General features: G+C 45.1%; 1 long non-coding RNA gene across 1 annotated transcript in view; it reads left to right on the top strand.

The window, feature by feature from the left end:
• The window catches only part of LOC123605835, a 108,468-nt gene extending 90,128 nt beyond the window's left edge, over positions 1–18,340 (top strand). The window contains exon 3 of the long non-coding RNA XR_006715923.1: positions 18,240–18,340. This is a non-coding gene — a long non-coding RNA (uncharacterized LOC123605835). The remainder of the gene's footprint in view (positions 1–18,239) is intronic.
• Positions 18,341–23,890: the final 5,550 nt, after the last annotated feature.

The following is a 23,890-nucleotide window of genomic DNA, read 5'->3' as shown; positions in this document are numbered from 1 at the left end:
GGTCTTGTGAAGATGATGCCCTGACACGAAAGAGTGAGTCCAGTGGGGGAAGCCAGGACCCGTGACGGGTGAGAAGGGAGTTGGTATAGAAGCTGGGAGCTCATTCTCAGGCAATCCGTATTTATTATTTTATACATCACTTCTTCCAAACAATATTGGAGGCCACGTATGACTCTAAAAAAAAGACAGGTGGGGGCGCCTGGGTGGCACAGTCGGTTAAGCGTCCGACTTCAGCCAGGTCACGATCTCGCGGTCCGTGAGTTCGAGCCCCGCGTCGGGCTCTGTGCTGACAGCTCAGAGCCTGGAGCCTGTTTCCGATTCTGTGTCTCCCTCTCTCTCTGCCCCTCCCCCGTTCATGCTCTGTCTCTCTCTGTCCCAAAAATAAATAAACGTTGAAAAAAAAATTTTTTTTTTTTAAATAAAAAAAAGACAGGTGTAAAACTATCTACATTAAAGAAGGGAAAACATACAGGTCAAGCCCCTAGACTAATATATTTATTAGGAGTATAAAGTTCACCCTGAACTTCTTGGGAGGCATGGCAAGATTAAACATGGCGGACCAAACTACGTTCCACCAGGTAAAAGGAAAAACATTAGATCTTTGTTATAAATTAGCAGAGGCCCTCATCTGAGTGACTTTAAAAACAGTAGAAACATGGGGCGCCTGGGTGGCTCAGTCGGTTGAGCGTCCGACTTCAGCTCAGGTCACGATCTCGCGGTCCGTGAGTTCGAGCCCGGCGTCGGGCTCTGGGCTGATGGCTCAGAGCCTGGAGCCTGCTTCCGATTCTGTGTCTCCCTCTCTCTGCCCCTCCCCCGTTCATGCTCTGTCTCTCTCTGTCTCAAAAATAAATAAACTTAAAAACAGTAGAAACAATGGCAAAGACTGCTCGTTACACGGATGCAGGTACGTCCTTCACATCGGCTTTGGGTCTTTGAGGAAAGATAATGATACAGGGCTCCCTGGTTCTCCCAGATAACCCTGTCTGTACAGCACAAGTGAAGTGGAGATTCATCAGTTGTTGTAGGCAACCAAAGTTGTTGATGTAAGTCTCCTCCCTGATTTGAAGCATAGAGATTTGAGTGATCACCAAATCCCGTCTCGTCCCATAACGCTCTCAAACCAGTACATTCCTCTTTTTCACCATCGGCCTTGTGATCAGCTCTCCCTGGAACTGATTTGTCTCCAACCTTTGCAACCATTGCAACCCCTCCAAGATGTGAATATGACATTGTCACTTCAGGGCCTTCATCCGTGGGCAGGACATAAAAGTCCCAGCCTGGCCTTCCGGACCTTCTGCGATCCGGCCTCCTGTCTATGCTGTCAGGTTCATCTCCCTTTCTCCTGTACCCTTCTTCTACTTCTCTGTTTTCTAGAATATGCTGAGCTCTTCCAGATGCCCTGCAGTCTTTGTCTGTCCATTCTTTCTCACCCTTCAGATCCCAGCCTCACCACCCTCTCTTGCCCAAACCCTTCTTCAGCCTCTCAAGACAACCCTCTGTCCGTGTTTGTTCTTCTCACGTCTGAAACCACCTCGAAGTCACCCACTTACCCACCTGCTTGCTCTACTGGGCTAGAGCCATCCCTGCTTCTCCACTTTCCAGCCGTGGGAATCCGGAACAACTCATTTCGTGCCCCTGTGCCTCGGTTTCCTCATCTGTAAAATAGGGCTTATAATAGTGCCTGCTTCATAAAGGTATTGGGAGGACTAAATGAGAAATTTCATCCAAAGCACTTACACTGTGGCAAACACATAGTAAGTATGAATAACAATAATTATAATCCTGAATAGGTTATTGTATTAGGATAGAGATTTGATCGGGCTTATTCACTGTGTTATTCCCATAGCCAGCCCAATGTCTGGCACAGAATAGTTGGTCCGTGAACCCTTGTCGGATGAAAGAATGAATGAATGAGCGTTGAATTATCTGGCTGTATCACGTGCACAGTTCCGTCTGCATTTTATCTGGGTCTGCACAGACCAAAAAAACCAACTCTATACGCACCTCCCCCTGTTTGTTTGCTCTGGTGTTTTTACCATTTACTCTGTTAGGAGAAGGATTCCATTTTACAAAGAAGGGAGGAGGGGGGGACCCTGTTTCCAAAGGCCTGTTTGTTCTCATTATTAATTTTCCTCTCCTCTTCCAAGTAGAGTTTGAATGATTTTGAATGTGCACTCATCTGGAACAGCACCCTCGTTCTCTCGTTTCATGCCTGGCTGCAATTAAAGTCAAAAGCAAAATTTGAAAATACAACTTTATTATAGAGCGAAAGAACTGTTGATTCAGGGACTAGCCTGTAATCTCACAACATTACAGAGAAAAAAAAGAGAGAGAGAGAGAGAGAGAAGAAGAAGAAAGGGGTGGGGGGAGCTGGGGGAAAGGAAAGAAAGAAAAGGAAAGATTACCAAGCCGCCAGCTTCTGGGTTTGGTCTCACCAGCAGAGACTCAAAACTCAAGAATCAATAACTCGGTTAACTTTGCCGGTTTCCAACTCAATTGTTAGAATTGGAAAATTGCCCAATGCTCCGAAAGGAATTAAGGGTTTACGAGAACATCCCCACCTCCTTTGCTAAGGAAGTACTCCAGCGATAAAAGGCAAAATAACTGAACGGGGTGGGGCTGGGCAGCCTCCAGTGTCAGATCAGAGAGCTGTGGAATTTCAGAGCTGGAAGAAAGCTCAGAGGTCATCTCCAGGCCATTTCACAGATGAGATAACTGAGACCCAGGGAGGGAAGGAATTTACCCAAGTTCACAGAGTGGGCATGAATCTTGCTTGAAGCATTTCTATCCCGATTTCTTCTTTTGTGTGAAAAATATTTACTGAGAGTCTCTTCGGGGCCAGACATTGTGCCGGGCGTGGGGAGTTCATGGATAACCCAACGTGACGTGCTCTCTGCCCTAACAGAGTTTACCAGTTACCGTGATCACCATGGCAGTCAGTCAACACGTAACCCAACAAATAGGATGCGATAAATGACCAGACCCAAACTCAGTGCGGTGATAGAGAGCGGGTTATCTGGGGTGGTCAGGCAAGGTGGCTGGGGAAGAAGAGGGGACATTAAGAGGGGACATTCCCAGCTGGAAAAAGAGAGTGAGCTCAAAGACACAGAGACAGGGAAGAGCTTGGCAAATTCAAGAAAACAAAGGGAGAAGAGTATGGCTGGGGCACCCCGAGCGATAGGATGTCTGCATCCTGAAAATGGAATCGACTCGCCCTCACACTCCTGACACCAGAGATGCCACTGGCCTTTGGCAGAATGGGGAGGGGCCAGAACCCAACCTCTCACTCCCTCTCCCTGAGAGCGGGGGCACCTGAATTCCCTAGCACTCTCACACCTGTTCACGTCGCTTAGGATAATAGTTTCTGTTCACCAAGGAGAAAACAGTTGGACCAGGCTTCATGCCAGACTTAATAGTCAGCCACCAAAATCAGGAGACAGCCGCATCAAGGGGAATGTGGCTCTGGTAAGAAAGGTCTGGCGAGGGGGTTGCCGCATACCAAACTGGGGAAGAGCAGAGACTGTCTCATCAGACACCCTTCCAAAGAGACAGGCTCCAGCATTACAGAGCTGGGCAAGTTGTCTAACTTCTGAGCTGTAGTGGTTTTCTCCCCTGTAAAACGGGTGCTTCACCGTGGAGTTGGAAGGAGTAGATGGGATCCTGATCATAAAGAGCTTAGCACCCGCCAAACCCTCACTCTGAGCCACATACTAGCATCCGCTTTCTTGGGTGTGCACACCCACGGGCTTTCCCAGCCACGGCCCTGATTCCACAGCCCGATTCCGTTATCCTTTCTTCATTAGTGCCCACCAGAGGTGCCCCTGAATGAGAAGCCGATCCTCGGGGGCCCAAGGCCCCGTAGGCTGCCTGCCCACCCCCACCCACCACCCGGTGAACTCAGCAGCAGATGACCTCAGCAGAATTAACAAAATGAATAGCACTGTTTTTGTTTAAACACCAATGAGGTGATGTCTGGTTTTTATTAAATATCATAAGTAATTAATTCATACCAGAAACATAAGTATAAACACGGTCGTATTATAAACATTGATCCTTACACAGTCTGTACATCACACCAAGGGCCCCTCTTGGCCACACTCTAGGACCCATGGACGTAACTGGCTCCAGGCCTTAGCTGCGCTGAAATCCCAGCAAGCATTCTGGAAGGTAGGAGAATGGGATATTCCTCTGCTCTACTCTACACAACCATCCTCTCCTACAAAAAAAAAAAAAAAAAAACAAACCTTGATCCTGTTACTCAACACTGAATAACAACGATGATGATAATTATATCAATAACAATATTTCTGGGCGTGCCTGCACGGCTCAGTAGGTTGAGTATCCAACTCTTGGTTTCTGTTCAGGTTATGATCTCACAGATTCCCAAGTTCAAGCCCTGTGTCGGGCTGTGTTGCTAACCATACGGAGCCTGCTTGGGATTCTCTCTCCCTCTCCCTCTCTCTCTCTGCCCTTCCCTCACCCACATGCGTGCTCTCTCTCCCTCTCAAAATAAATAAACTTTGAAAAAAAATAATAATATTTCTGCAGCACTTCTTCTGTGCCATCCACTAGGGCAGCCACTAGCCTCGTGTGGCAACTCACCAGAAATGTGGCTAATCAAAACTGAGAGGCACTTCAAGCATAAATATTATACGCCAGATTTCAAAGATACAGTATGAAAAAAAAAGTAAAATACCCCATTAATAATTTTTATATGGATCACGTATTGAAACGATATTATTTTACATATATTGGATTGGCTGCAATGTACGATTAAAATCAATTTCACCTGTTTTTACTTTTTTAAATGTGGCTGCCAGAAAATCTTATTTACACGGCTATCATTTTATCTGTAGTGAGGAAGCAACCAGGGGCAAAACACGAACCATGCGCTATTTCCTTCCAGCTCCGAAGTGACTTGTTCGGGTGATGACCGTTATTACACTCATTTCACAAATGATAATTCCGAGATGGAATAAGTCTGACTCTAATCACTCACGGCCTAGAGATTGTTGGAGTGTCTTGTAGATATGTCCTTCCCTGACTTTTTTCACTAAATTCTGTTTATTCTCAAGGCTTAGAACGATGTCTTCCTCCTCCTTGGAAGTCTTCAAGGGTGATTGGACCCCTAACAGTTGTCTCCTCCCTCTCTCTTCTCCTCTCTCTCTTCCAAATGCTTGACCATAACACTTCCTGCCTATTCCCCACAATTAGGTGTTTAAGTTCCATCTGTCCCGTCCTCTATGCTTACCCTTTCACATTGGTGGGCTTTTTCTTTGCAAAGTAGTATATTCTTTTTTTTTTTTTTTTTCAAGCAACGGGATGTAACCCAATCTTGGTGGGATGTGAAATCAATTTAGTGAGCCATAACAAAACTTTTAAAGAATGAAATAGAAGAAAACAGAACAGGAAAAAAATCAGCATACATGACACAGTGAAATATCGCTCCCTACTCCATGTGTCCTGGGTCACAAAGTAATTCATATTTCTGACTCTGCAACTCAGTCCAGAAAAGTTTGAGAAACACTATGCGCGTGGTTACGGGCATGGGTTCCAGAGCAGGGCCGCTGAGTTTGAGTTCATTTCTATCACCAGACATGCGTCGTGAAGTAGGTTCCTACTTCAGTAGGAATGTGATTCATTTGGCCTTATAAGAAGCTGGTGCGTAGTATTTTTAAATGGGTATATAAGCAAAGATACACTATAAGTGTTCATTCAGGAATGTGCGTGAGGATTACAAAATTGGTATAAGATTATTGGTAGGGGGAGAAAGTGGTTATGACTAAAAGGCTCTTTCATGGTCCCATGATCTACCCTTTTTTTGAAATTTTTTGAGGGAAAAGTGGGAAGACCATTTCATTGGCGTTCCTCCATTCTTGTTTTCAAAAGAACAAGCCCCGAGCTCTGCAAATGGCTTGTATTGAAATTTCGTACTGGAATTAAAGATTGCTAAACATGATGGGGGCAGGGAGAGTAAGGATTATATTCATGCCTCACGGGGCTGTTGGAAGGATGAATTGAGGAATGCATATAAGAGTGTATGTAGGGGCACCTGGGTGGCTCAGTCCCTTAAGCGTCTGACTTCAGCTCAGGTCATGATCTCACAGTTCATGAGTTCGAGCCCTTCATGGAGCTTTGTGCTGACTGCAAGGGGACTGCTCAGGATCTTCTCTCTCCCTCTCTCTCTGCCCTCCCTTGGTGGTGCATTCGCATGCGAGAGATAGATAGATAGATAGATAGATAGATAGATAGATAGATAGTGTATGTAGCCCAGGGACTGGTACACAAAGCTACAGATTGCTTTCTCCCACGAAAATTAATTAATGAATTAATTAAGTGTGGTTAGGACTCCCTTGCTCAAAACCTCCCATGCCTCCTTACTGCCTGCTAGATCCAGCATTAGCATCTAAACCTAGAATTCAGGCCCGCCTCAGTCTGACTCTAAATGACCTCTGCAACTTTGTTGCCCCGGAGGACCGGGAAAGGCTCACCTGTCAGCCCCGAGGGCTGCCTGCTTGACCTGGACCAAACTTGTCCATTTCTGCCCCTGCTAACACTGCCCTTCTCCTCCACCTAAATTCCCCTCTTGTCTGCTCTCTGCCCGGTCAAAGTCTAGCAGCTTTCAACACCAAACCAAGCCCCCACCCTTAGGCAGAGTCTTCAGCGATCTCTCTCCCAACGTCCTAATCAACTCACTGGTGTCGACTGTTGTCTTAAGTTCAAGAGCCAGCCAAGGCACAGGGTAGGGTGGTTAAAGAAGAGAAAGGCAGAGGAGGAGGAGAACTGTGGACAGGCAAAAGGTGTCCGTGGATCCTCAGAATCACCAGAGGGCTTGTGCAACCTTGGGTTGCCAGGCTCCACCCTCAGAGTTCTTGATTCAGTAGGTGCTGGGGGAGGAAGGATTGAGAATTTGCATTTGTAACAGGCTCCTGGGTGATGCTGATGCTTGTGGGAGGGGAGCCCTCTCGGAGAACCATTGGTGAAGTACCCGAGAACATGGGCTCAGTTAGACGGCCCTAGCCTGACAGTGATTCCACATGGTGCCAACTGCTTTACAAACTCAGGATTCAAATCTAGTCACTCTTTTTTAAAGTTAATCTCTGTTTTCACCGCGGGGTGTGCTCTGTCATTTTTTAAAACATCCCCCCACTTACACCAAGAACTCCAGAACTATACTGAGTAGGGAAGGAGTCACCCCTCTTCCACGGGCCAGAGCAACTCTGCTCACCAGTGTACCATTGGCATTGCTTCTCGTGAACACGCGGGGGCGCCATTGAAGACTGCTTCCACACCACCACTGGTGGCGCTTGGCCCTTAATAACTGGGTCATCCTGACTGGTCCACGCACCTGCGGAAGCGCACTTGAACCCTTGTTTGGGGCTTCAGTGTTACAGCTTTTTTCCATTCACGTGCACGTACCCAGGCACTTTTCACCAAAGCACAACCACTGTGCTAAGATGGCAGGGTCCAAGGGAGTTCAGATCGTCAATCGACCACTATGCCAAAACCGCCTCACCTCTGTGAATTCTCAACCCTTTGAGTTGAACTCAATCATTCGTATGATTCTCCTCAGGGTAACTATTTTAGGGCCTCCGTTGCCCTGTCCCGTCATTGGTAGCGCCACCCTGAACAGCCCAGATCTCTCTAAAAGAGATTGGGGAGCCATTTCCACAAAACTGGCCAGTTCTCTCCAGGCACCAGCTTTACATAACAAAGGAGGGGAGCAGCTTTTGGTAAACCACTCAAAAGAACAAAAAGGTGTTCTTTCTTCTCTTTTCCAAGACAATGCAAGCCTATTTATGCTTTTCATTTGCACCTTAAGAGAGGCTTTTCAAGGGCCTTTATCCTGACCTCCAGAGACTCTGAGCCGGAGTCACTATCTGTTTAACTTTTGCTTCGTCAAACACTAAACCCACCTCCAGTGCGGGCCTCTACTGTCAGTCTGCACATCGTAGGCTAGTAGGTCATAACAACGACTTAGTGGATTGCATTTCTTCTCTTTTTTACTGAATTAAAGTGAAAAGTAAAGGAGTATTTGCATGTATTCAAGAAAGAATCGATACAGGGAACTTTTGTTTTCCTTGTATCCACAGACATGTCTCTACTGGATCAAAATTGTAACTGAATTTAAGGGGGAACAAAAGTCCAAAGATCTGAGTCCACTTCTCTCTGCAAAACGTCTACTTTGTTACTGAAACACTTTCCTCTTTTCATTCTTTTGCCTGAACTCTTGGAAGCCTAGTTTGACCCCCTCTTCCCCTTTAAGAGACTGGGCTCCAAACTCCCAGAAGATCCTGCGAGTGTCCTGTCCGTAAACACATTTGCCAGTGTGGTTTTGCAGGGATCTAAGTACTCCAGGACGCCTCCTCCTTCGCCCATCCACCTTTTAGAGATCTTGAGCTCCTTGAGGGCAAAGACTGTATCTCTCTGTCTCTACTGCACCCCCAGTGCTCGCGCGCGGCATTGGCACAGTCAATATTTGCCGTGTGTCCCAACCTGCCCCCTTGACCTGTTGCCTTTGACACATTTCAGGTACCTTATGTCACAGTTGATAGAAACTCTTCCCCAATCTTGTGTTTGGAACTTTGGGTGTTTTGGGGGCGCCTGGGTGGCTCAGTTGGTTAAGCGTCCGACTTTGGCTCAGGTCATGATCTCATGGTTTGTGAGTTCGAGCCCCGTGTCAGGCTCTGTGCTGACAGCTCAGAGCCTGGAACCTGCTTCAGATTCTGTGTCTCCCCCTCTCTGCCCCTCCCCTGCTCATGCTCTGTCTTTCTCTGTCTCTCAATGATAAATAAGCACTTAAAAAAAAAAAAAAGGAACTTTGGGTATTTTTATAGTTCTTCTGTTTCTCTTAGTAGATTTTAAACCCCTTGGGGGCAGAGAACATCTCTTATTCTTTGTATCCTGAGTCCTTAGAGAAAACTGAATGTAAAGGCATGTGCACTGCTAATCCCAGTCTGTGGATGGAAGGTTCTGTTGAGCAGAGGACAGGAGATTAGGCATGCCTGACTTGCCGTCTTTAATTATACCTCAGCTGGTTCCAGAAAGTAAGGGTGCTCAACAGGATATATTAAATAAACCAGATTACATACATTAGAAGCCAATTAGAACTTCTAAGAATTTTAACTGGAAGATCATCATATGCATAAAGATTCAGTTATGAGTGTTTACCAAAGCGTTTCTTTAAATAAAAAGAGAAAAAAAATTTAGAAACAGGCCAAAGTTCAACAATCTTACACTGGTTGAATAAATTATGAGACATCTACAAGACCAAAGATGTGCATGATAGAATGTAAGAAGTCAAAGGAGGACTGATCTAAAATACTATATATGGTATTGATTTCATTTTGTAAAATACACGTGTATACGAATGGGGGCAGGAGGAGGAAGAAAATCCACCAGAACGTGAACGTGGTTCTCTCCAGATGTGACTGACTGATTTTTACTAATTTTAGGTTTGTGTCCTGTATTTTCTACATTTTCTAAACATGAATTCATATTCCTTTCGTGAAAGGGTAGGGTAAGGATTTGGTTTTGTGTTACGGAGGTAAACCAAAAGACAGAAAAACAAGAGGAAGGCGCTAAGAATGAGGCTTATTCGAAACATGAATCCATAAAAGCTCCAACAGGCAAGTCACAAGTTCGGCTCTGAGCTTTCTAGCAATTCACATAAAAAGGGAAATGAGATCAGCCGTGTAGCTCCCACTGTCCCGGGGAAAAACGGTGCTCTTCCTCAGCACATACACATCTATCAGTTTCCCCTTTGAAGCCCTCTGAGGATGTTGTGCAATGTAATTAATAACATCGTATCATCCAGAGTCTCCTAGAGTTGGCCTACAATCGAGAAGACTCTAAATTAGATTACCACAGTGCCCTGCCCTTATTCCAAGGATGGCCGTGGGGCAAGGTGTTTAATTCCTCACTGAGTGTCTCTACTTCCTAGTGGTGATTAATCACTTCATATCTAAATGACTGGTGGTTATTAATAGCCACAGTGAGTAAAAATAGTTGTTAATCCGTCCTAGCCTCCAGCTGGCTTCTCTGAGTTAGTGCCCCCCTCCACAAAATTGCCAGAGGCACCTTCCCAGAGGAGTGGTCTCCTCCATCGCACAAGGCAACAGGGCTAAGAGGTAACTCAGTGACTCACCTACGCTCCCACCTTGACCTCATCCACGAGTGCGGAGGCAAGAAACCAGAAAGACTTAATTGTGAAGAAATTATCTCCTCTCTAAAACCCAAAGTACCCAATAAGACCAAGCTAAAGGGCCTTTTTCTTCACAGCCAGAGCTCTTGGAACAGATGTGTGGAGAAAAGGAAAAGAACGGCCCAAGAAATGGGGGTAGACTCCAAGAAGTTGCCCAGTCTGGGATTCCCAAGGCCTTCTCCATTGGAGGCATTTGGGCTCAGGGTCTTTGACTGTCTATGACAGCGGCCTGTAAAGGTAGCCGGCACGACGCTAGGTGCTAAGGTACACGAAAGAACGTGCACAGGTGAGAGGGTTTCTGAACTGGGCAGGCCGATCACCTCAGTATCATAGGTTAGAGAGGGCAGAAGCAACTAGAGGAGATAAAGAGATCCTGACCCACTCCTAAGCATCAGGGAAGGCCTCCTGGCAGAGGTGATATCTGAACTGGGAATGGAAGCATCAGTATGGCTTTGCAGAACTGAGAAAAAGGTAAGGGGCATTCCAAGGGAGCCAAGGTACACCGTCTTCTGGGAAACTCCCATCATCTCCTATCGCCAGGGCATAAAGTTCAGGATGGGATGGAGACAAGGCAGGAGAAGCCAGGTCACAGAGGGCCACGGATGGAGCCCCAGGCCTGGGTTTGTGTGCGTGAATGCAAAGACCAGGCAGGTGATGTGAATCAGTGCGTTGGCCAAGGGGGCACCAGGGAATAGTGGAGAGTGTAGCAAATAGGAATGCTCTTGAATCACCGAAAAAGGCCAGACGTGACTTCAGCCAGTTGTTACCGTGAGAGAATACAGGACTAGCATTGTGGGATCTCCCCATTGTTCAAGAGAAGACAAATCTAGATCCCTATGTCAGTGACTAATTCAAAGTCAGAACACAGTGAAAACCAACAAGGGAGAGGGCCCTCATATTGTGTCAGTGAGCACTGGCCTGTAAACCCACCGTGTAAGCCACTTCTGTCTTAGATTTTTTTTTTTTTTTTTATGTTTATTTTTGAGAGAGACAGAGAGACAGAGCATGAGCAGGGGAGGGGCAGAGAGAGGGGGAGATACAGAATCCAAAGCAGGCTCCAGCTGTCTAGTATTGTTACAAAAAGACTTTTGAACCCACAGACCACTCCAAAGATCTCGGGGGAGGGGGGGTGCCTGGGTGGCTTGGTCAGCTGAGCGACTGACTTCAGCTCAGGTCATGATCTCACAGTTTGTGGGTTCAAGCCCTGTGTCAGGCTCTGTGCTGGCAGCTCAGAGACTGGAGCCTGCTTCAGATTCTGTGTCTCCCTCTCTCTCTGCCCGCCCCTTGCTTGTGCTCTGTCTCCCTCTGTCTCTCAAAAATAAATAAATGTGAAAAAAATTGTTTTTAATAAAAAAATAAAAATAAATAAATTAACAAGAATTATTTAATACCATTTACTAGCCAGTCAGAATTCAGCTATCCCCAGTTGTCTCAAAAGTGTCTTTTTATAATCGGTTCATCTGCAAATACACTAGATTGTTATGTCCCTTCCATCTCATAGTCTAAAATAGATCCCTTATCCCTCTTTTTTTCATGCCCTTGACTTTCGGTAGAAACAAAACCAAACAAACAAGAATAAAACAAAGTCAGCTGTCCTACCTTTCTGGGATTCGCTGATTGCCTCCAAAGCCTAGAGAATTTGAACTTGTGCCTCTATCCCCCTTGGTTGGCTCTGGGGGTGTCGATCAGCCTTTTTGGGCAATAACACGTCATACCTTGGTCGTGTGTTTCACACGTTGCACCTCTTCAGGAGTTGCCACATCCTGTTCTTAAGAAAGACTGGTTGTTCTAAGAAACATCGGTGCTTTTTCATCATTACCTGGAGTATCTCACTTAATCTTTCCAGCAACTCAGGTGTGTTCCATAATCAGTCCCATTTTATAGTTGAGAAAACTGAGGCATCAAACAATTACAGGCTTTGCCCAAGTACACACACCTAGTAAGTAGGTCTCTGACCTGGAAGCCTTAGATGTGCCTTAAAAACTGCCAAGTCAGTCGTTTTGGTCTGCCACTCTCGAAGGACTCCGTGTCTTAGGCAGGAGATCCATCCTGCCGTCTCTTCCGCAGCCTTGCTGGCAAACCTTCCCAGGCTGAAGAGCCCACTTCCTCCTGACGAGAGGGTTTTATACAAAGGCCTGGTGGAGAGAATGCTTCTCTTCCTTTCACTTAGCAGTAGTTAACAGAGAACAGATATTTTGCTCCATCAGATAAGATATGTGTATGTACGTATACATCTATGTATAAATATATCTATACATACAGTGAATCCTCATTTCTCATGCGTTCTGTATTTGTCATGTCACCTGCTTGCTAAAATTTACTTGCAACCACAAATTCAGTACGAGGCAGCCCTTTTGCACCAACACGCGCACAGCGGCAAAAATTTCGAGTCTCCGTAATGCGTGTTGCACGTTCCCAGCTGAGGTCAAGGAAGATGACCCTCTGCCTTCTTGTTTCAGCTTTCATACTCTAAACAAGTGTCCTTTTCACAGTCTACTTAGCACCACGTTTTCCACATTTTTGTGCTTTTCGATGGCGATTTTGCTGTTTACAGTGGCCTGCAAGGAGAGCGCTAAAGTGCTTTCTGGTATTCCTAAGCATAAGGCCGTGGCGTGCCTTTGAAGAAAATATGTGTGTTAGATAAACGTCGTTCAGACGTGAGTTATAGTGTTCTTGGCCACAAGTTCAATTTAATGAATCAACAATATATATTAAGTAAGATGTCTTTAAGCAGAAACACACATAAAACAAAATTATGTGTTGATCGCTTAACAAAATGTTACAGCCAAGGCTCGCAGGAACAGAGCCCTGTAGTTCCCTTAGGGGCAATGATTCGCTATTCACTAATTCAGTGTTTGCTATGACTTTATAGAGCAAAACTACCCCGAATAGCGAGAATTGGCTCTATATACATATATACTCACCTTAAGGTTATTCTTTTTTTAGTTCTACAAAATCTGATTGTGTTTTCAAATTAAATATTTTGAAAAAGGTTTTTTTTTTTTTTTTTTTTTTTAAATGCCGTGAGGGCGGGGGGAGATGCACGGAGCACCTGATGAAGAGTAGGAGTTTAAAAATATATGGATCAGATTTTATTTTCTCTGCTCCAATCAATTCGGGATAAACTTTTCCACTGAAGCGTGTCCTAATACTGCTGACTTCCGAGGCAAGCTGGCTTTGGGGAATAGGTTCAAATCTGCTCCCAATTTAATGTTACTCAGTGCTGAAGTATTTATAACTTTGTTTTGCTGAATCATTATAAAGTATCTGAGTGAAGGAAAATGAATCAATTTCTGAAGTTTTTATGCCTCCAGGGTTTGGGGGCGGGGGATGAAACTAGCAGAATTTTCTTTTATTATAATTAGTTCTCAGCCTTCATCAGAGTCTGTAGCCCTTAAGATCAGTAATTTCATATTGATCCTGGGTTTTCTCTTTAAGAATGCAAGTTGGGTTCCATTTGAGAATTCTCAATGTTCTCTGTGTCTTGTTGCTAAAGGATAGTGAAAAAATGAAATGAGATGAAATGAAAAAAAATCTATTTTATGATTATGCACACACACACCACACACACCAAACAAAAACCACCCCAAACTTTTCAAATTGTTTGTTTGAAAAGCATCGGTAAATTCTGTCCAGTAGACTGCCCACGGTCATTTTAACCTCACACTATCTATTTTTAAACTTTCAGCTGTATGTGGAAGATGCGATTCAGAACTTTCAGCTAGAAAACATTGCTTGGATTTAAAGGGTTGCAGGTGTGGCTTTGGGTTTTAAAGAACTATTCTTCCGACCATGGTTTTCATCAAAGTCCCTCTCTACGTTTTTGTAAACATGTTTAATAAGAAAAAATTTAAACAGCAAAAACAATATAAAAGATTGCTCTAAATATGGAAACACTGGGATGACTGTTATGTTTTAAAGGCTCTTGCTTACGAAAACACGAATTAAAAAGTCCACACTGTGTATTTTAGGGTAGGGTAGCACTTCTTTACTGCTTTCTAAAAAAAACACACTTGTTTTTTCACTATCTTTTAGCACTAAGAATGGAAGAAGATAGGTTTTCTTTTGGTTTTACCTTGGCTTGATACAACCATAATCTTCGTTTTTGAAAGTGATTTGAAAACAAGAAAGGGACCCAGATCTGAGCTTCCTGAGAGCTTAGTCCCTTCTCTTACTGGCTATGCAACTGGGGTACGTCACTGGGCTTCTGTGGCTCTTCTGCAACACGGAGCCCGGCCACCTACCACACAGCTTTCATTCACGTCCAGCCATAGTGCTCTGTACAAGTTGGCTATTGTCCCTAAGAGTCGCACCCTCCAATAATCATATTTACAAGAGGGGAGCTGTTCTCACATTGGGAATAAAATGGCCAATTATGCTTTAACCGGTGTTTATTTTTAAATGTCCAAGGCATGTAACTAAGGAACAAATAGAGGAATTTTCCACCTGAAGTCCTTGTTGACCAAATATCTATCCCTGGGCAATTACAGGTTTGTCTGTTTGTTTGTTTGTTTGTTTGTTTTGAGAGAGAGAGAGAGCAAGCGGGGGAGCAGAGAGAGGGGGAGAGAGAGAGAGAGAATCCCAAGCAGGCTCTGCACTGTCAGTATGGAGCCCTCCGTGGGCCTCAAACACACTAACTGTGAGATGATGACCTGAGCTGAAACCCAGAGTCAGACACTTAACTTACTGAGCCGCCCAAGAGCCCATCTTTTTTTTTTTTTTTTTTTTAATGTTTATCTATTTTTGAGAGAAAGATTGAGAGTAGGGAGGGGCAGAGAGAGAGAGAGGGAACAGAAGGTCTGAAGCGGGCTCTGTGCTGACAGCAGACTGTCTGACGTGGGGCTCGAACTCATGGACCATGAGATACGACCTGAGCCAAAGTTGGAAGCTCAACCACCTGAGCCACCCAGGCGCCCCTATCTTTTTTTTAAAGAGAGGCGAGGCAAGAAAAAAAGAGGAATACCCTCAAAGAAAGGCAGTTTGGTTAAGTTTTCTGAATAAAAAGAAGAATGTCCACCCTGACCCGTGATTGTTTTCCTGTGGCCACCAAAGCCACAGATTAGATATCAATGAAACTCCCACTTCTTTCTTTTTTTTTTTTTCAAGTTTATTTATTTATTTTGAGAGAGAAACAGAGCGTGCACCCACGAGCAAGTGGGGGAGGGGCAGAGAGAGAGGGAGAGAGAGAGAATCCCAAGGAGGCTCCACTCTGTCCAGCACAGAGCCAGCCATGGGGCTCGAACCCACACACCACAAGATTATCACCTGAGCTGAGATCAAGAGTCGAAAGCTTAACCGACTAAGCCACCCACCTGCCCCCAAACTCCCATTTCTATGACCTGATTCTTCCTCATGAATGATATGCCTCATGAATGCCTTCTTAGTTATAAGAAGAGACAAAATGTCCTTCTCAGTTCTCCCCCTTGGACTTTCCAATAAAGAACATTTATTTTAAAAACAAAAAAGCAACATGGGGAACGATGGCCAAATCCACGGCCATTACACTTTTTCCTTAAGGTAGAACTTTTTTCAGGCAGCAGCGTGCTTAGCCTTGGGGGCTGATCTATGATTGGTCTAAGCCAGTCATGACTATCCCATTTCTCTTTGCCACTCATTCATCCAAGGCAATGCTTCTCAACCCAGTCAAGTTTACACACACACACTCATATCCCCATAGGACATTGGCAGTTCCTGGAGACATTTTCGGGTTGTCATACCTGGAAATACGTTACCGGCACTTAGTGGGTAGAGGTCAGGGATGCTGATAAGCATCCTTCAATGCCCAGGATGGCCCCCTCACAAGAGAGAATTAATCTGGCCCAAAATGTTGAGAAACACTGGTCTAGGAGTTGACAGATGGCACAGTTCTGTTAATGAAATGTGACAGGAAGTAGGGCAATGTCTAGGAAATAATTTTCCTGCAGGAAAGGAGGGAATTGTTTTGCCCCCTTCACCTTCTTTTCTTTTTGGAATGAGGGGGTATGGGGATGTGATGCTTGGGACTGCTGCAACTATCTTGGGACCATGAGGGAAGATATCACCAACATGCTGAGGATCTTTGAGCCACTGTCTCCAGACTTCTTATTGTATGAGAAAATGCTTAATTGCCTCTGTTTTAAAACTACTATTAGTTGGCATTTTTGTTCCTTGTAATCAAAAACATCATAGTTATTACACCTACAATGGCATATAATTTTTCCCTGAAAGGTCCACATTAGGTTAACTAGAAACCAGCAAAACTTTTCTAGGTTTCAGCCATGGCTCAGTGAACTGGGCTCAGTCCCTAGCTAAATGTCTCGCTTCTTGCACAAAGCCCCTCTTAGCAAAAGAATGTCGTGGCATGCCGCTGAAGAATGACACATGACTCCATACTGTGTATCTTCAGACTAACTCGTGGAGACCGAAAATTGCGAAGCCGTCCTGTCCTAGTTTAAATTCAAGCTCTGCCACCGAGTCGACGTGTGATCCTGGGCTAGTTTACTTTTCTGTTTCTTTGTCTGTAAAATGGGGATGAGAGTCCTCAGAGGCTAAATGAGCTGTCACATGTAAAAACTGCTTAGAACGGTGGCTGGCATCTTTAAGCCCTGTGTTCACATCCTTGTTATTAAGTGTGACATCTGAGAATACTAAGGGTCTGCTCAACCATTTTCACATCTGCAGCTCACCTGATTGCGTGACTAGTGACTAGTCTTCACAGTTGAAGCTGACAGCCGACTGGGCATTAACTGCGAGGTGCTGATAGGGGAGTAGATTAGCCACACTCTGTCCCGTCTTGCTGAATTCCACCCCAGGTGGCTTGTGCAGAACCCCCCCCCCCCCCCCCCCCAGCCCCGGGACAACCGTAGCATGATGCTAGGAGACCCATTGCGGGTATATCACCTGCTGGCAGAAGTGTTCATTGTAAGAGACGTGTGTCCTTATCTTGCGGTATTAATAACCCCCTCACTCTGTAAGGTGTGGACTCAGATGGTTCGTCTAGCACTTCCACACTTCTGTTTCGTAATCGTTCTTAATTCTTAATTCAGCCAATACCGGGACACCATTACGTTTTGCTTCCACGTATGCCTGGACAGAGTGACCTTCCGCAGAGCCTTGCTGCCTTCTTCTCTGCCGTGAAAACCTCGTCTGGTGTCTGAACGTCTGCATAATGGGACTTGGGCACGAAGCAGGCTGGAATTTGAACTGAGCCCTGTGGCTAAGTCTCCGTGTGACCTCAAGCAGGTTACTTTACCTCGCTAGATTTCATCATCCTTCAAATGGGGCTGGGGTGCCTGGGTGACTCAGTTAAGTGTCCGACCCTTGACTTCGGCTCAGGTCATGATCTCACGGTCTGCGGGCACAGAGAGCCTGCTGGGAATTCTCTCTCCCCCTCGCTCCCGGCCCCTCCCCCGCTCGCACACAGTCTCTCTTTCTCTCTCTCAAAATAAATGGGTGAACTTAAAAGTATGGGGCTCATGAGGCCCCCTTTTACAGAAATGCTGTGCGTCAGCTACCAGTAAAAGTCTCTAGCGTGGCTCATGAGATAACGCAGGTGCTTGATAAATGGTTGCCGGTGGTAGTAATTCCATTTGGTTCTCTCCAATCAAATACTTAGTAACCAAGTCAGTCTCGTAGCATATTTGAGGACGCGTTGCAAGTTGATTGCCCTGGGCTGTGCTGGACCTCAGCCACACGTGAGGCTCCCTTTTCATAAATACTTGAGTGACTTTAGCCCAAGAAGGCAAAGAAACAGCAATAGAAGCCAGGAGGAGTCCGCCAAGAATCCACGTGAACTGTGTGTTCGAAGTAGTGCTCCTACAGTCCTAGAGCGTAAATCTTAACCTCTGCAGGTCTGTTCTTTTTTGTAGACTCCAAGCCCTACAGCTTGACAACCACTTGAACCGGTTGCCGGGTCTCCCTAAGGCAAAAGTAGTCCTGGGCGCAGTGAGGCTTCCTGCCTTGTGTAAATGTTCCAGAGCGTGGCACCAACGTGTCTATTTTCAGCCTTCCTGGAAGGAACCAGACCCTGTCTTCATCTGCCCCTTCTGTGCCCTAGGCTAACCGGTTACTTACGTGCCCTAACCTCGAGACGAAAGCGTCAGCACGGGACATGATGCTCAAATTATTCCTTTACATCCTGCGGTCCTTCCAGTGATGCTCCAAGTAAGTGGTGCTTGTAGCCCCGGGGAGCCCACAGGGTGACTTGGATGGTACACAGATCATCTTTTTGCACAGGGTCCATGCACATCTTCTCTGTGTCATTCCAGTTTTAGTATACATGATGCTGACGTGAGCACGATAATCTTTTGGATGTAGAGTTTCTTTTAAACTAAATTTTGACCGTTTAAAGTGAAACACTAATCAGAGGATTGCAAATGGATTTTTTTTTTTATGGTGAGTTCATTTTAAGTACAATGTCATTTTAAGAACCTTCCTTCGTAGCTAGAAGAGCTATGTAATTTATTCAGTTGTTATATCGGAGCTACCTTAACCTCCATGCTCCTCTGCTCTATTGATACATTCGCTTTAAGTTCTTAATTGTTGAAATGAGCTTCCAAAGCAACAGAATTAGGACTCGGGAGATCTGGCATTGGCCCAGGAATCTCTGTATTTACTCCAGCAGATGCTGACGCGGGTTTCTGGAGACTATCTCTTAGATCCTCAAAGTTGGATGATGTCTGCAACCACCTCCAGCTGGACAGGGTGGCAACAAATGTCACTTACTGAGCAAAAAGTGTGCTGGACACTGAATGAGGCACGTCTATTGGTAATTGTATCCAATCCTCTCTCCCAATAGCGTTATTTTCTCCATTGCAGAGATGGGGAAACTGAGGCTGACTCTTGCACAAAGTCCTGGATCTTCATGTGGCTGGGTTAGGATTCAAGCCCAGATCTGTGTATCTCCAAAGCCCAGGCCGTTAATTTCCATAACGTAATCCTTGGAAAATGTGGCTAACAATTCCTGTTCTTCTTTCCTCTTACGGCCCTTCTGAAGATCAAATATAATAACGTATGTTAAAGTAAAGTCATTTGTGGTGTGTACAGTGCCATGTTTAATCATTCAATCAGTAATTAGTCTGATCATGTAATTTCTCTATCTAAAATCTTCCAAAGGCTTTTGACTCACTCAGAGTTAAAGCCAGAATCCTCGCAGCCAATGATCCAGCAGCCCCATCACCTATTGGATCTCACTTCTTTCTACCTTCCTCTCATTCATTCTTTACCAACCACTCCAGCCTCTTTGACATCCTCAAACACACAAGGCACACTCCTGCCACAGGGCCTTTGCATCTGCTGTTCCCTCTACCTAGAAGGCTTTTCCCTCACATATCCACATGGCTTACTCTCTCATTGTCCTTGGGTCTTGCTCAAATTTTCAGTAAGACCTTCCTCAACCTCCCCAGGTAAAACCGCAACATTTCTCAAGCCTCCAACCCTCTATTCTTTTCTGATTTGTTTTTTCGAACTTCCCACCGTGGAACATACTGTATCTCTGATGAATTGGCTGATCTCCCATCATTTAGACTCTAAGCTCCTTGAGGTGGGAGACTTCTATTTGTCTCAACTACTTAAGAATGGTACCTAACCTAAAGTAAGTACTCCATAAATAGATGCTGAATGAATGAATGAAGTTAGTGAGTATTCTTATCTGCCAGGCATGGTGTGAGGTGCTGGGGATTCAAAGATGAAGCTCATATATGCAGTCTGGGCCTTCCCGTAGCTTATTAAAAGATTCCTTTTTGGTGTCCCTTTGACATCCAATTTATTTCTGGATTCTTAAATGCAAGAGCACAAATTGTAAATAAATGTGACCTGAATAAATCTCTCAGCTTCAGCATTCCCACACTGACAAAAACAAAGCTCGAGAGTGCAGCTCCCAAAATGTCTACAATGCTGGTCCTTCCCTGTCCCTACCTCAGTCAGAGAACCTCCCCTTTTTTCCTTCCAGGAAAGCCCCAGAGCCTCTTGGCCTCCACCCAATCTCCTTCCCCAGGGAAGCCAGGATTCGGCTGGATTTCAGCGGCGGTGAACGCTTGACTTTTTCCCCGGGGATATGGTTTCTTAGTCACCCTATAAACTTTTAATTTTATTTAGCCATATTTTATAAGCTGGCACATTATCAGAGCTGTCTCTCTCTATGCCCTCAAGTGCCTTTGAATGTACCCATAACGCCTCTTAATTTTATGTCGCTTTTTGCATCCAGTAAAATGTCGAAATACACAAGAGAAGCTGGGAAATGCACATGCTGGGTGGGTTAGCCAAGAGTGCCTGCAGAAGCCCCTTGGAGGAATAAATCTGTGCTCTTCCAAGTGCAATGTATTTCTCGAAAGGGAAGTCGTGCAATGATCCGCTCTGGTCATGCCTGGGGACTCCCATCTGTCAGTGTGGGGTGCAGCCTTGGAATTAGCATGTTAGGTTTTCATTGAGGTGGTAATGTACAGAAAAGCATAAATGATGTTCAGCTCAGTGAATTTTCACATGTCCATGCAACCAGAAATACTGCCAGCACCCCAGAAGTGCCCGGTGTCCCCTTTTGTCCCTGCCTCTCTCCAACAGTTATCCTGATATTATCCTTATACCCCATACATTGGGCTCTGCCAATTTCTGTATTTACATAAATGGAAACACACTCCGCATATTCTTGGGTGTCCAGCTTCCTTTGGTCAACATTGCATTTGTGAGATCCATCCACGTTCTTGCACACGGTTGCAGTTAATTCATTTTCATTGCCGTATAGATTTTTATTGTGAATGATTATTTTGTATTTATTCTGACACTGATGGACAATTGGATAGACGTCTGTCGCCAGCTATTATGAATTGAGCTGCTATGGACATTCTTGTACGTGTCTTTTGATGGATATATGTACACATTTCTCCTGGGCATATACCTTGGAAAGAATTGATAAGGCAAATCAGCATTTTTAACAAGCAGCTCGGGCAGGTGCTGACTCATGCTGAAATTTAATGGGTGTTGTACGGAAACCAATTTGACAATAAATTTCATATAAAAAAAAAAAGAAAAAAGAAAAAGAAAGAACTATTCACCACGAAAAAAAAAAGAGAGAGAGAGAGAGAGAGCCATATGAAGAACTAACAAGCCAGTACTATTTACCGAGATGATTAACCCAGTTTGAATGATACTTCAGTACAGGAGATGTGAACTGCCCACAAGAAAATTACAATGTTATTGAGGAGGGGTAAGAAAAAAAACACCTTAGACTCACAGAGCACATAGTGAAGAAAACACTGAAGCGAAAATAACTGAGGGACCCAATCCAGATGTCTGTTCTAGTTTAACACAATGTACACAAACATAGCACAGAGTTGTCAATTGGCTTTCTATAAGAAAGACTCTGGGTTGTATTTGGCAAATGCAATGTTTCAAAACTCAAGAAATATCATAAAAAGTCTTTATTTCTTTTTTTTTTAGTGTTTGTTTATATGAGATAGAGAGAGGCAGAGCGTGAGCCAGAGAGGGTCAGAGAGAGAGGGAGATACAGAATCTGAAGCAGGCTCCAGGCTCCAGGCTGTAAGCTGTCAGCACAGAGCCCGATGTGGGTCTCGAACTCACAGACTGTGAGATCATGACCTGAGCCGAAATTGGACACTTAATTGACTGAGCAACTAGGTGCCCCAGTTTCTTTTTTTTAATGTTTATTTATTTTGAGAGAGAGAGAGAGTGTGTGTGTGTGTGTGCATGCGTGCACACACACACACACACACAAATGGGGGAGGGCCAGAGTGAGAGATGGAGAGAGAGAATCCCAAGCAAGTTCGCTCATTGTCAGTACAGAGCTGACTGGGGGCTCAATCTCATGAACCATGAGCTCATTACTTGAGCTGAAATCAGGAGTCTCATGCTTAACTGATTGAGCGACCCAGATGCCCCAAAGAGTCTTTATTTCTGATTTCTCTTTGAAAATTAAATCCCAGGTTCTCCTGGGTGGCTCAGTCGGTTAAGCATCTGACTTCAGCTCAGGTCACGATCCCCCGGTTCATGGGTTTGAACCCCTAGTCGGATTTTGTGTCTCCCTCTCTCTCTCTGCCCCTCCCCTACTTGCATTCTGTCTCTCTCTCAAAAATAAACATCATAAAAAACTTTTTTGAAAATTAAACTCCAGCAGTACTGGGTCCTCATTCCTGCGTAGACATAATTGGACACAGCTGAGCAACGCCTGTCCATTTAGACGGAACCTGTTCCAAGCACAGTAGTCCCCACCAACCCCTACTGCCTCATTCTGGCCTCCTCCCCTCCTTTACATTAGCTGCCTGACTCCTTTAGGCATTTGGCTTCCCAAACTGCTATGGAAAATTACAACAAACATTTTCCCATAGAATATCTGTGTTAATCCTCTCCAGAACCCTACAAGCCATCATGCCCATTTGGGCAGTGGGAACTGAGCAACTTGAGGCTCCAAGAGGGATTTAACAAAATTGCGTCACTAGTAAGTGGTAGCCTTCTGTTTCCTACCCCAGGGACCGTTTCGAGTAGTCTTTAAAAAATTGTGTGTCTGCTTTTTTACGTTAAGTGGTAACGAATAAATCAACATATGTATAATAAGATGCTTATGATAGGGGCACCCGGGTGGCTCAGTCGGTTAAGCGTCTGACTTCGGCTCAGGTCACGATCTCACGGTTCGTGGGTTCGAGCCCCGTGTCGGGCTCTGTGCTGACAGCTCAGAGCCTGGAGCCTGCTTCAGATTCTGTGTCTCCTTCTCTCTCTGCCCCTCCCCTGCTGGCTTTCTCTCTCTCTCTCTCTCTCTTAAAAATGAATAAACATTAAAAGTAAAATTTTTAAGATGCTTCTAATAAAGCTCAGAAAAAAAAAAATGTTAAGGCAGCAGCAGAGGGAAAAGGTTGTATGGAATGAACTGGTCGTAGACATGTTTCTCCTGAGGACGTGAGATCTCCGATCCTTGGTGGATGACTGAGAAAAGGGGAGGGACTGCTTTCTGAGCCAGGGCTGAGCTGGAGCAAAGCCAAGGAGTCAGAAATAGGCCGAGGGGGTTGAGGCGGGATTGGACAAGAGTGAGCTCCAGAGGCATCGTGGGAAATGAGGCTCCTTACCCTGCTGGCTGTGGCCCCGTTGCCTGGGGCCAAGGTCTTCACCTTGCTGAGGCTGCGGTCCCGTTAAAGCTCTCTGGCTCCCTAGGTTTGAGAGGGCTGAAGGACATTCTGTACACTGTTACTTGAGGTGTATTCTTCCTCTTTAGGATGAGTAGCACAGGAGTGACACCGGAGTCCGCAAGAAATCATAGAGATGTTGATGGTTAGCGTGCTGGAGGGGAGAGTGAGGGGCCCCCGGGGTTCTGAGGTAGCATTCGGCAAGATCTCCATCTTCACAGCGCAGTGGCGGTCCCATTGACCACCAGATGGGAAGGAGGGTGGCTTTACATTTACAGAGGACCTACCAGCTGCAAGTCCTGAGCTGGCGTCTGTGTGGACTTTGTAATCCTTTGAGGGCTGCAGTGAAGACACTAAACTTGGGCCATTTAACTCCAAGAGGGTTGCAACAGGATCCTTGGTGTAGACCCTACAGGAGACACTAACTTTGTCTTGTTCCGTGGACCCCTCTGGAAGTCTGTAGAAAACTAATGGATCCCCTTCTCAGGATAATGTTTTATTTTATTTTTTTAATGTTTTTATTTTTATTTTTTTAATGTTTATTTATTTTTGAGACAGAGAGAGACAGAGCATGAACGGG

Source organism: Leopardus geoffroyi, chromosome A2 (genome assembly GCF_018350155.1).
Source record: "Leopardus geoffroyi isolate Oge1 chromosome A2, O.geoffroyi_Oge1_pat1.0, whole genome shotgun sequence".
NCBI classification, from domain to species: Eukaryota; Metazoa; Chordata; class Mammalia; order Carnivora; family Felidae; genus Leopardus; species Leopardus geoffroyi.
This window is presented reverse-complemented; position numbering and strand designations above follow the sequence as displayed.